The sequence below is a fragment of the Paramormyrops kingsleyae genome, chromosome 25 (assembly GCF_048594095.1).
Source record: "Paramormyrops kingsleyae isolate MSU_618 chromosome 25, PKINGS_0.4, whole genome shotgun sequence".
In the NCBI taxonomy this organism is placed as follows: Eukaryota; Metazoa; Chordata; class Actinopteri; order Osteoglossiformes; family Mormyridae; genus Paramormyrops; species Paramormyrops kingsleyae.
In genome coordinates this window covers 6,369,063-6,382,681 of record NC_132821.1, presented here as the reverse complement: position 1 = coordinate 6,382,681, position 13,619 = coordinate 6,369,063, and the positions used below count along the sequence as shown (strand labels likewise).

The following is a 13,619-nucleotide window of genomic DNA, read 5'->3' as shown; positions in this document are numbered from 1 at the left end:
GCATTTTGGTTTGCCCTTACTTTAAAAACATATTTAATTTCATGGAGGAATAAAGGATACTTGATTCATTGAATGAACTACATCTTTTTTGTCTGCATTATGTTTATTTACCCAGAATTGAATGGGCAGTAACAGAATTTATGAATAAGTGGAACATCCACAGCCTCTAAACACAAGGGGACAGACACCTCTTCATCTGTGGCATACAGCAATCACGGCCTCTAAACACAAGGGAACAGACACCTCTTCAGTTGTGACATACAGGAATCACGGCCTCTAAACACAAGGGGACACACACCTCTTCAGCTGTGGCATACAGGAATCACGGCCTCTAAACACAAGGGAACAGACACCTCTTCAGCTGTGGCATACAGGAATCACGGCCTCTAAACACAAGGGGACACACACCTCTTCAGCTGTGGCATACAGGAATCACGGCCTCTAAACACAAGGGAACAGACACCTCTTCAGCTGTGGCATACAGGAATCACGGCCTCTAAACACAAGGGGACACACACCTCTTCAGCTGTGGCATACAGGAATCACGGCCTCTAAACACAAGGGGACAGACACCTCTTCAGCTGTGGCATACAGGAATCACGGCCTCTAAACACAAGGGGACACACACCTCTTCAGCTGTGGCATACAGGAATCACGGCCTCTAAACACAAGGGAACAGACACCTCTTCAGCTGTGGCATACAGGAATCACGGCCTCTAAACACAAGGGGACACACACCTCTTCAGCTGTGGCATACAGGAATCACGGCCTCTAAACACAAGGGGACAGACACCTCTTCAGCTGTGGCATACAGGAATCACGCCCTCTAAACACAAGGGGACAGACACATCTTCAGCTGTGGCATACAGCAATCACGGCCTCTAAGCACAAGGGGACAGACACCTCTTCAGCTGTGACATACAGGAATCACGGCCTCTAAGCACAAAGGAACAGACACCTCTTCAACTGTGGCATACAGGAATCACGCCCTCTAAACACAAGGGGACAGACACATCTTCAGCTGTGGCATACAGCAATCACGGCCTCTAAGCACAAGGGGACAGACACCTCTTCAGCTGTGGCATACAGGAATCACGGCCTCTAAACACAAGGGGACACACACCTCTTCAGCTGTGGCATACAGGAATCACGGCCTCTAAACACAAGGGAACAGACACCTCTTCAGCTGTGGCATACAGGAATCACGGCCTCTAAACACAAGGGGACACACACCTCTTCAGCTGTGGCATACAGGAATCACGGCCTCTAAACACAAGGGGACAGACACCTCTTCAGCTGTGGCATACAGGAATCACGGCCTCTAGACACAAGGGGACAGACACCTCTTCAGCTGTGGCATACAGGAATCATGGCCTCTAAGCACAAGGGGACAGACACCTCTTCAGCTGTGACATACAGGAATCACGGCCTCTAAGCACAAAGGAACAGACACCTCTTCAGCTGTGGCATACAGGAATCACGCCCTCTTAACACAAGGGGACAGACACCTCTTCAGCTGTGGCATACAGGAATCACGGCCTCTAAACACAAGGGGACACACACCTCTTCAGCTGTGGCATACAGCAATCACGGCCTCTAAACACAAGGGAACAGACACCTCTTCAGCTGTGGCATACAGGAATCACGGCCTCTAAGCACAAGGGGACAGACACCTCTTCAGCTGTGGCATACAGGAATCACGGCCTCTAGACACAAGGGGACAGACACCTCTTCAGCTGTGGCATACAGGAATCACGGCCTCTAAGCACAAAGGAACAGACACCTCTTCAGCTGTGGCATACAGGAATCACGCCCTCTAAACACAAGGGGACAGACACCTCTCCAGCTGTGGCATACAGCAATCACGGCATCTAACCACAAGGGGACAGACACCTCTTCATCTGTGGCATACAGCAATCACGGCCTCTAAACAAAAGGGGACAGACACCTCTTCAGCTGTGGCATACAGGAATCACGGCCTCTAAACACAAGGGGACAGACACCTCTTCAGCTGTGGCATACAGGAATCACGGCCTCTAAACACAAGGGGACAGACACCTCTTCAGCTGTGGTATACAGGAATCACGGCCTCTAAACACAAGGGGACAGACACCTCTTCAGCTGTGACATACAGTAATCATAAACAGTGCAGGAACCCATTCAGTTATAAATGACGTTTTTTATGGTGATCAACAGTATGAAATTAATGGACATCTGCCTCAACTTCAAACTAATAATAATATTATAATTCTTGACATCGATGTAAACATTAACCAGACTACAATGAATGTTATTGAACAAGTGAATTCACTTGAAAATGATGGAAATCATGGAATACAGTGGGGAAAATAAGGATTGAACGCGTCAACATTTTTCTCAGGAAATATATTTCTACAGGATCTATTGACATGAAATTTACACCAGATGTCGGTAACAACCCAAGTAATCCACACATACAAAGAAATCAAAACAAATAAGTACATAGATTAAGTTATGTGAAATAAAGTGAAATGACACAGGGAATAAGTATTGAACACGCTTACTGAAATTTATTTAATACTTAGTAGAAAAGCCTTTGTTGGTAATGACAGCTTTAAGACGCCTCCTGTATAGAGAAACTAGTCGCATGCATTGCTCAGGTGTGATTTTGGTCTATTCTTCCACACAAACTGTCTTCAAATCTTGATGTTTATAGGGCCTCTCCTATGAACTCTTATCTTTAGTTCTTTCCATAGATTTTCAACTGGATTCAAGTCTTGTGATTGACTGGGCTGTTCTAGCAGCTTTATTTTCTTTCTCTGAAACCGATTGAGAGCTTCCTTGGCTGTGTGTTTGGGATCATTGCCTTGCTGAAATGTCCACCCTTGTTTCATCTTCGGGACCCTGAATGTCTCGCTTTCTCCATTCATCCTTCCTTTAATTATATGAAGTCTACTAGTACCATATGCTCAAAAAAAACAGCCCCACACCATGATGTTCCCACCCACAAACTTCACTGTTGGGATGGTGTTTTTGGGGTGATGTGCAGTGACATTTCTCCTCCAAATATGGTGTGTGCTATAACATACAAAGAGTTTAATTTTGTCTCATCTGACCAGACTATATTCAAACTTTAAACAAGCTTCAATATGCTTTTTCTTCAGCAGTGGTGTCTTGCACGGTGAGCGTGCATAGAGGCCATGGTGGTTGAGTGCATTACTTATTGTTTTCTTTGAAACAACTGCACTTGCTAATTCCAGGTCTTTCTGAAGCTCACTGCAAGTGGTCCTTGGCTCTTCTGATCATTCTTTAGACTCCTCTGTCAGAAATCTTGCGAGGAGCACCTGGTCGTGGCCGGTTAATGGTGAATTGATGTTCTTTCCACTTCCGGATTATGGCCCCAACGGTGCTCACTGGAACATTCAGAAGTTTAGAAATACGTCTGTGACTGATGCCATTGGCATGTTTTGCAGCAATCAGGTTGCGAAGTTCATGAGTGAGCTCTTTGCTTTTATGCATCATGAAATGCTTCTTGTGTGACACCTTGGTAATGAGAAACCTTTTTATAAGCCATCAATTAGGATTTAACCAGCTGATATTAATTTGCACTGATAAGGGGCAAGATTTCTTTCTAAATACTGACAGATTTCAGTTGGTTTCTTGGCTTTTGGTGCCTTTTTGCACCTCCTGTTCTTCATGTGTTCAATACTTATTCCCTGTGTCATTTCACTTTATTTGACATAACTTAATCTATGTACTTATTTTTTTTTATTTCTTTGTATGTGTGGATTACTTGAGTTGTTACCGACATCTGGTGTAAATTTCATGTCAATAGATCCTTTAGAAATATATTTACTGAGAAAAATGTTGACGTGTTCAATACTTATTTTCCCCACTGTAGATGTGTTTTCTTCACTTTTGCACATCTTTCAGTGACCAGCATGGGAATTATGCCAGGGTCTTTGTTACATTATAACTTGTTCCAAGTTTTTAATAAAACAAATGAACATAGCAAAGTGTTGAAAGTTGAATGCATGCATAGCATGATATATTCAGTATGACACATACAGTGGCAACTTGATGCAGTTAACATGTGTTAGCCACATGGAACATTGGTGTAGAGGAGAAATCTTCATATCCTTTATGAATGAACTGGATGGAGGGAGTTGGGGAAATGGCAGCAGGTGGTACCACAGATGCTCCAGTTGCAAAGGCCAATATCTTCTGTAGTTTGGATGGGCCTCCTTTACTTGCATAAAATCAGAACAAAAAGAAAACTATGACATTTGGTAATTGTCAAATTAAATTGTATATGAAACTGAAGAGCAATTTAAATTAAATGATAAATTGTCCAAAAAAGGGATTTAACTTTTTTTTTTTTTTTACCCCAAAATATTTCTACTCCAAAGCATCAAAAAGAATTTAAAAAATGCACTTCATCTTCCAAAAATCTGAAGGTGCTAATTAATACAACAAAAAAATAAATGTATAAATGATGCATAGAGTTTAGCTATAGATTTTTTTGTTATACAGGTATATTTGGTTTTAAAAAAAAAAACATTTACTTCTACACTATACGGTCAATTAAAGTACCTTCTGCATTCTGGGAAAAGTCTCTCCAGAAGGTAATGATAATTTCCTCAGCAACTCTTCTGTTGCTACCTTCTGGAGACAGATGAATGCTGAAAAGATCTTCCATCTGGTCAGCAGTCAATGTGATCAAAGCAAATCAGGGGAGAAAGCTGTCTGGACACTTTCGGATTTGCTCTAGAACCCCTAGAATTTTCAGTCCTTCACAGAATCTGGGGGAAAAAAAAAACATAGAATAGCTATCATTTAGCAGAATATAATCAGTGTTTCTAACTGACATGAACTATCAATGTGCTACTGGTTACTTTATTAGTTTATATTAAAAGAAATAATAGAATTTGGCAACTCGGTCCATGTTGGTCAAAGGGTAAAATTCTGACCTTAACATGCATGTAAGCAGAACACAGAAAACCTCTGAAATGGACCCTGAACCCTATGGATGACCTGAAACATGACAATGTCATGTACCAGCAGATCCCTGTCTCTTATAAAGCTCAATGTCATGTACCAGCAGATCCCTGTCTCTTATTAACCTCACTGTCATATACCAGCAGATCCCTGTCTCTTATCGACCTCAATGTCATGTACCAGCAGATCCCTGTCTCTTATCGACCTCAATGTCATGTACCAGCAGATCCCTGTCTCTTATCGACCTCAATGTCATGTACCAGCAGATCCCTGTCTCTAATAGACGTGTGTGATGTACCAGCAGATCTGTCTCTTATAAAGCTCAATGTCATGTACCAGCAGATCCCTGTCTATCGACCTCAATGTCATGTACCAGCAGATCCCTGTCTCTAATAGACGTGTGTGATGTACCAGCAGATCTCTGTCTCTTATAAAGCTCAATGTCATGTGCCAGCAGATCTCTGTCTCTTATCGACCTCAATGTCATGTGCCAGCAGATCTCTGTCTCTTATCGACCTCAATGTCATGTACCAGCAGATCATTGACTCTTAAGGTCATTAGTATGTGTAACACCTGATAAGGGCTGTTCATAACCTAAGTTTTATTTTTCTGAACAAAATTGGTACATATGTGCAAATGAGACCAAAGTCTATTATTATATAAAAAAGCAGGAAAAAATCGAAATGGGGTGATTTTTTAAAGCTGTGATACATGTCTTACATGTTCGGGTGCACTCCCAATTATAAGTAGTCGGAAAGGAACAGGAAATTAACATTTATTTACATATAACAGAAAACAGTGAACAAATAGAACTGAAGGCAATTAAATATATCGAAATATACTACACAAGGAAACATTTAACAACCAGAACAATTTGAAGGAACAATTATAACAATATTTATTTATAACAATTATAAATAAATCAAAAAATAAAACCCGGAAAACATCGCATTCTAAATGCGCTCACCTCCTAAACGACATACAATTTTTCAAAGAAACACACGTCAAATATTCAGGGTTTGCATGTCAAACAGAACACAACATGATTGCAATTGATGTTAGTGTGGCTTTGCGATCTTTGCTACTTTTGCAAATTTTGCACAGTCTCCGCTTTTTTGGTCTGTGTGCTTGTGCTGGCCTCTGGAGATGGAGCGGAGGGGGCAATTGCTCTCTCACTCCTTGTCAGTGCTGCAGAGGAGGGGAGCCGGGTAATCCGTGGCCTCTGCTCCATTGCAGGGCTCAGCAGGGATTTCCCCAGCTCCTCTAAAAAGTACCTCCGCCAGTTTCTGGGGGTTTGCCCCCAGGAGGGATTTAACTCCCTCCACAGAACAAAGGTGTTGTATGCCGATAAGTCCAGCATGTCATAAAAGATAGCCAGGGGCCAGCGAGGAGTTTTTCGCTTGCAGCTGTAGTTGGCCACCCCTGCCTTTGATTTATTATAATGTAATATTATGTCTGGTTTTTTGTCACTTTGGTCACTCACCCGGGCACTTCTGTGGGAGGTGCTCAGGAGGATGACATTTTTTATTTATTTTGGCCATGTAAGACACGACTGTGGTTGTGTCAGTGAATACAAATTTAGATGAATGAACTTGCCTTGATTTACAGTCCAGAATTACAGAGGGCAGCTCTGGCTTATTTTTCCTAATCGTGCCCAGCATGGTTCATTTTTTTTTAGCTGGTGCTATCCCAGATCGTAGGAGGTGAAGAAATTGTCTACAGTGACACAGTGACCCTGCAAACCTTCTGTCATCTCTAGTACGACTCGGGTGGCTTGCTGAACCTCGGCTCTCTCGGTGGGCTTGCTGGTGTAGACCTGCACCTTCCAGGCGTAGTTGGACGACGCATCGGCGGTCACCCACAGCTTGATGCTGTATTTCCCCGGCTTATTCGGCAAATACTGCCGGAAACCACAGCGACCTACAAGACGACAAAACGAGAATACAGTGGTACCTCGGTTCTCGAACTTAATCCGTTCCGGACTCCGGATTGAATCCTAAAAAGTTCGAGTTCTGATTGAATTTTTCCCATAAGAAATAATGGAAAACCAATTAATTGGTTCCCAGCCCCCCAAAATTACACCTAAATATGTTTTTATTTTTATTTTATTTAGCATTTAAACATAAAATGAACAGGATAAAACAAGAAGAGCATGTTTTTCTTAATGGCTTCCAAAACAATAAAGATCTTATCCCAACATTACCCCTGCCCTGCCCCGATCGTCCGCTCCTTCCGTGTGCCACACCCCCTCGTTAACCTCGTGTGGGATTCCCATGTGATCAGCTGGTTCTGGTTGTTGTCATTAGTCCTATATATTTAGTCCGTGTTTCAGTTCATTTCCCCAGTCCGGTCATTGGGTGCGTTCGACTTGATTACAGCGCTGGCTTAAAGCAACGCCTCCTGAGCCTGTCGCAATGCATTACCGTTAGATGCATTGCAACCTCTCACCCGGCTGCACAAACTGGAACCGCCTCTGTGACGACACACCTTTGCCCTTATTGGCTGAAGAGTTTAATTACACGCATGACATTTGTATCCCAGGCAGTTCCGATGCGTAATCTGCTATTTCTTCCGAATATCACGTAAAGCTGTGAGAACTGGTTTTCAGTTAATGTACCTGGTAAAGTTTAAATAAATGACATAAATGCTCTAATAGTACACGTAAGTTAGTAGTTTATTTATTGTTAGCTACTGTAATGTTGCACTGCTTTATTTGGTTAATCGTCCAGTCTGTGAAGAAGGTATTCAAGTAAGAATTGCATTGTAGTAGGACTCATTTCCTGGCGCGTACAATTTATATTAGGTCAGCGTTCACGGTTCGACTTCTGATATTCAGATCGAGTTGTAGGTCAAATTGGTTTGTTCGACTTTCAAGAAATTCGAGTTCTAGTGAGTTCGAGAACCGAGGTACCACTGTACATATTTGTTGTGGAATAAATCCATCAACCACCAGTATCAAAAAATGCATTTGAATTATGCTAAATTTATATATCTGATGAAAAAAATGCATCCAGTCTGACCAAATAAATACACATATTTTGTAATAGAAAATTGTGATTTTTTTTTCTTTGCGATATGACCTTCATGTTATAACAATTTATGACCAGAGTAACAGTACAGAAAAATATGTCACTTACCCCTGAACCGAATCAGCCTTTCATCCACTGTAACATTCTCTCCTGGGTTGTAGAGAGCTGGCAGCCTGTCCGCCCACAGGTCCCAGATGTCTCTGATTGCTGCCAGCTTATCAGAAACTTCTCTTTCGGCCCGTGTCGCCTTGTTGTCCAACCGCAGGACAGATGTAAGCGTAATAAATCTTCTCAGGGACATGGTGGCTCTGAAAATTGGTCGCCCATTTTCAGTGTCCTTCAGGCTGGCAGCTGCTTCCCCTTTCGACTTATACACTCCAGAAGGGAAGAGTAGCCCAAAAAATGCGTCTAATTCAATTTCGTTTGTATCTCTCCAATCGGTCCCGAATTTCTTACTCCCTTCCAAATTTGTCATTTTTATTATAATAGTTTTATTTGTTGTAGGGAAAACTACATTGAATGTAGACACGATGTCTTCAGCCCCAGCCATGCACAGTCATGTTGGTCCCAGATTTCTCTTCATTATAAATTTTGCAGGCATCCTGCATCCTGCCTGCAGAAGTGCATGGAGTTGCGCTCCAGCAAATTTTGCCATTTTTGGACATTGAAGATGTGCAGGATCCGTCTTACTTCTCCGAACTGTCCTCTTCGCTTTCAGTACTCTCTTCCTCACTTTCTTCTGCAGTATCTGACTCTGTACTTTCTGGTGTGCCTCCATTACTCTCCATTGTCTCTTCCTCCAGGTGTTCGGAGACATTTCTTGGGTCTACAGCCACCATGTCAGCCACTGTACTGCCAGAGTACCTCACCATCTCTCCAAACCACCAAGTGAAGATTCTCTAAGGTGTGCTGATGTACCGCAGTGGCTGGCCACGCCTTTCTCTTTTGATCCCCGCTATATTTTGAAAATAATCCCCTTTGCTATGTCTGGAGAAGCACATCGGGAGTGATTGGCAAAAGTCACTGAAATCACATTTGACTGGGGTTCCATGGTGACAGACTGTTTTATTATTAGATTATGCTTTTTTATTATTATTTTCAGTCACGGGGCTGGCACAAAGGAAAACGGGGTACTCCAAAAAGCCGCTGTGTAATTCAATACCTGACCAAATGGCGCCTTTGAAGGCGCCACTGTGTAATTCTAAATCTGACATTTTAGCACCTTGCAATGCGCCACCGCGCGTCGAGTGCCGGTCAAGAGTCCCCCTTGATGTATTGCAACGTAAATGAAGTACTGGGAGTGAAGGGACAGGCAATCACACATGCAAATGCATGGCAATCAGGGCACACATTCGACTGTGTGTTAATGATCTAGTCTGCAGTTCATAGCAGCGCAGGGTTTTCCACATCGCTGCAAAGAGATCAAATACAAGAATCTACTTTGCTGACATTTGCTGTCAAAATCTTTTCAAACGACAACATTAGAATGTACTTATGCAGTACTAGAATAGAACATTGTAATACAACCTAATTCTGCTATAATGTGACATTTAAAAATTAACTACAAACTGACCTTTCTGAATTTTTCCAAGAGTTCTGTGTCAACTATGTCTTCTATAACTGGGTCTGGTGAAGCATCAACCAGAAGAGTAAATAATGTTGGTGAGAGGAGGTTTGGTGGTGGACCATCATGTACCAAGCTTACAGCAATGTCTCTGCCAGCAGTGTAGTACCAGTCCTCCCTTAGAGCTAAAATAAAATGGAATTAAAAGTAATGTAATAAAAACAACATAAATATCATGCATTTGTTATTATAAATAAAGTGTTAATCAGATCAATATCTAAAAAGCATGTAAATATACCAATAAAAGGAAGTCATAGTCATTACCAGTACTGTCAAGAGCCAAGTCATAGTCATTACCAGTACTGTCAAGAGCTAAGTTCCTGCTGTGTTCATTTCCCTCAAACATAGTTGACCTGGAAATGGTCTCCATCAGCAGCCTCAAGAATTCCCTCCTTGGTCCTCCTAAACCAACCCCTTCCTCATTTTTCCCCATGTCATCTGAGAACTTGACACACATCATCAAATTGGGATCACAGGAGACCCTTCGGAAGCCCCACAAGGCTCCCTCCCAGACAGCAGACCGGTTTATGTTAAATCTGCACTGCTGTTTTGTGATTATTTTGCTTGACAGTTACATCAGTATCTCTTGAACTGGGGCCTTTTCTGCACTAAAAACATAAAAAAAAACAGAAACAGTGATTTGACAAGCATTTGAACAAACTATTTTGTGAGATTATTTGTGATAAATGATGTCCAAAATGTCATAATCAAACAATTAAGCAGCTTGTATCAGTTATCAGTTCCCATCATCCTAATCTCTTAATCTCACATTCTGTGTGCCACTTACATTTTAGTCTCCATACTAGTCCATCTATTCCTCTACGCCTTTTAACATAACTGCTGGCTGCATGGTCGGTGCCACAGCCATCTTCATCATTACTGCTAGTGTGAAGGTTGCCATCTCCATCTTAAATGCAGCCCTTGTATGCATGCATCGCACTGACTGGGTTGTGCTGTTGGACGTAGGCCTGGGCGATATCAAATCGCGATTAAATCGCGCATGCGCAATAATCACTAGAGCTTCAGATGACAGGCGCAACATTTGGTGGTGCGCCAGCTTTTCTGTGCTATACGGACATTTATTTACGCCCACAATATAAACAGCTTAGTATGGCTAAATTATTAATAAGGCTTTGTATCAGAGCATGTGACCGCAGTGGAGGCTGTTGGCTCCGCCCGCTTCTCCGCTGTAATTCGTACTAAGCCGCTCCGCTCAACACCGCTCCTCACTCCACTAAAATTTCCTCCCGCTCCAGTCAAATCGCTCCACGCTCGCTCCAATTTAAAAGAGGGGCAAATAATCTGCATGCCTAACAAATGTCACCTTAAACCGAAGCCTTATATCATAAAGAAATATGAGCAATGGTAACATTGCCACTCAGAAAATATCTATTTTTAAGCAACATATAGGCAACAACGGACAGGTTTGGCAATGGCATTCCACACAAAAATAGGCTTAACAATAAAGGAATCAGTGGGCTTAATAGCCTAAAGAATATACAAGCTAAGCATCCACGTTTTAGATACCTCAATTTTTTTCTGTTGATGCTGCTGCTGCGTCTCTATAAAATAAAATTTCACTGACAGCGTTACGTGAAATTTAAAAAATCCTATTAGACCTACTTTGAATGAAAAAACGAATTTATTTGATTACCAATATTTACTTTATAGGCTTTTATACTTTAATTTACTTTATAGACTTGATATGCTACAACCATATAAAACTTGCTCAGGTTTTGCTTGCTTCCGCCTGTTCGCGTACACTGTAAAAAAAATCTATTGTAAAATGTCAGTCAAAAGTCTGGCAGGTCCTGAAAACCAATAGTGCTTATGTATATATATGTATAACAGCACAGAAAACTGAGACTCGGTCAGTCAGTGTAAATTAAGGTTATTTTAACTTCCTCCTAAACTGCCGAATCTAACAATAGGAGGGTTAAAGTCATTTACTTACCTTTTTCTTTTCCCGCCTAAACTCCAGGTCCTGAAGCAATGTCGCGCGTTATAACGTTGTCCACGTCCTCTGGGAGCTGGAGGTGCAGTCGGCAGCAGACCAGTACCACGCCGGCCCGACGGAAAAAGCGTCATTAGGCGATTATCCACCGTGTCCACGCTTGCAGTAGCGACAATCGGTTGCTGCCCGATTGTTGACGTTTCTGACAGTGTTCTGATTGTCTCTGCTGAGGCCAATATGGTACTTAATAAAGCTGCTGCCTGCGTAATGCTACTGTTGGACTGAGCGATAAATGCGCGCTTTTTAAAAACAACTTCCTGTTTAAGTGAAATGCCTTCCTGTTTAAGTGAAATGCCTTGCACATATACAAGTGAAAAGCATTCACACATACTACTAGAGCTGGGCGATAAATCAATTTAATCGATTAATTCGAATTTACAGTTCAGGACGATGTGTTTTCATGAAAATCGATTTTATTACTTTTTTTACACACGAGCGCCAAAAGCGGAACTAATGCGACGCACCATTCTTCACGGGTAAATTAGCGCGGCGCACCCAAACACTGTAGCAGATTCACTAACAACATGGCAATGACAGGTGAAAAGCTGGCGCTTGTGCCCAAGAAAAGTGTTGCTACATCTGTAATATGGAATTGGTTCGGTTTTGCGAGGTCGGACACAGACCAAACAAGTCCTCGTTGCAAAGACTTTAAAAACTGTTGCAACCAAAGGAAGCAGCGCGACTAATTTATTCTAGCACGTAAAGCAGAGGCACGCAGCAGAGTGGGAGAAGTGCAGCTCCCAGCGAAATGAAAATAGCCGCAGCACCAGCACAACAAACAAAGTTAAGCAAGCAACCGTCCCTGACACGTTTTCGAACTGTGCCATATGATAAGAATGGGGCAAGGTGGAAGGCGATAACAAACGCTGTCGCGATGTATAGTGCAAAAGACATGGTGCCCATACATACTGTGGAAAAGCTGGGATTCATTAACATGCTAAAAGTTTTAGACCCTAAGTACGTGCCTCATTTTTCTTAACACTGGCAATTTTTCAAAAGCTTTCTTTTGCACTATGTCAAGCCCAATGGCATAAAGTATTTACTTAATACCAAGCTGACATAAAATTGTGTGTTTTTTTTCTATTATTATTACAATATTACTTATTACTTTTATTTATAAGTTTGAGGGTGTATTGTGCTGTTGCCAGTTTGAAAATAAGCTATAGAGAAAGCTTTCTAAAAGTTTTTACAAGTTTCTAAAAGTGTTTACAATGGCGTGGTCTGCCATCTCACTTACAAGCATCTTTTATGGCTTGTCAGATTGCACTTTAACCCTAAAGTAAAAAAAAAAGCTAAATAAAGTTAAAACTTGTTTTGAACCATTTTTGTCATCTGTAGTTTGATTTTGAGTAGGGGAGGGGAAAATCGATTAAAATCGGAAATCGGATTTTTTGTGAAAAAATCGGAGATTTTATTTTTAGGCCATATCTCCCAGCTCTACCTCCTTCTGGGAACACTGGCAACACCAACACAACCCGCGGCAACCTTCAGGGTCTTATCACGGAAGGTCTCCCACATTACATTAGAGTCAGCAGTCGCACCCAAGTCAGCAAATTTCTCACACAAACCGTGTGCAAACTCATCAGAAACAGCCTGATCTTGGAGTCTGGCTAAGTCCAGCCTCATTCTCGTAGTAGGTTGTAGCCTACTGGATCTAAGCTGAATCTTCAGAGTAGCAACAACAAGTCTGTGATCAGAATTCACAAACTGGGCACTTCTGTAGACCCTGCAGTTCTGCCCGCAAGGACGTGATCGATCTCCTTCGCTGCATCACCAGTATTGGAGTACCAAGTCCAATGATGCGGCTCAGAGCATAGGAACCAGGATCCAGTGACCTGCAGTCCCTGACCTTTCGCAGAGTCAAGGAACATGGAGCCACTTTCACCCCGGTTTCCAGACCCATGGGGGCCGATACAATCCTCATAGCCAGCCCTGTCAGTAACAGTGGTCGCATTGAAGTCACCCATGACCAGAG

The 13,619-nt window shown here is 42.2% G+C and overlaps 1 long non-coding RNA gene across 2 annotated transcripts; it reads right to left on the bottom strand.

Moving 5' to 3' along the window:
* Positions 1 to 8,696: 8,696 nt before the first annotated feature.
* LOC111844669 (uncharacterized) lies at positions 8,697 to 11,963 on the bottom strand. 2 transcript variants are annotated; one of them, XR_011985705.1, is made up of 3 exons: positions 10,418 to 11,963; positions 9,580 to 10,238; positions 8,697 to 9,417 (listed from the first exon to the last, which is right to left on the bottom strand). It is a non-coding gene; the product is annotated as an uncharacterized lncRNA (long non-coding RNA). The 2 variants fall into 2 exon arrangements; XR_011985704.1 differs by having other exon boundaries at positions 9,580 to 10,598; positions 11,158 to 11,963.
* Positions 11,964 to 13,619: the final 1,656 nt, after the last annotated feature.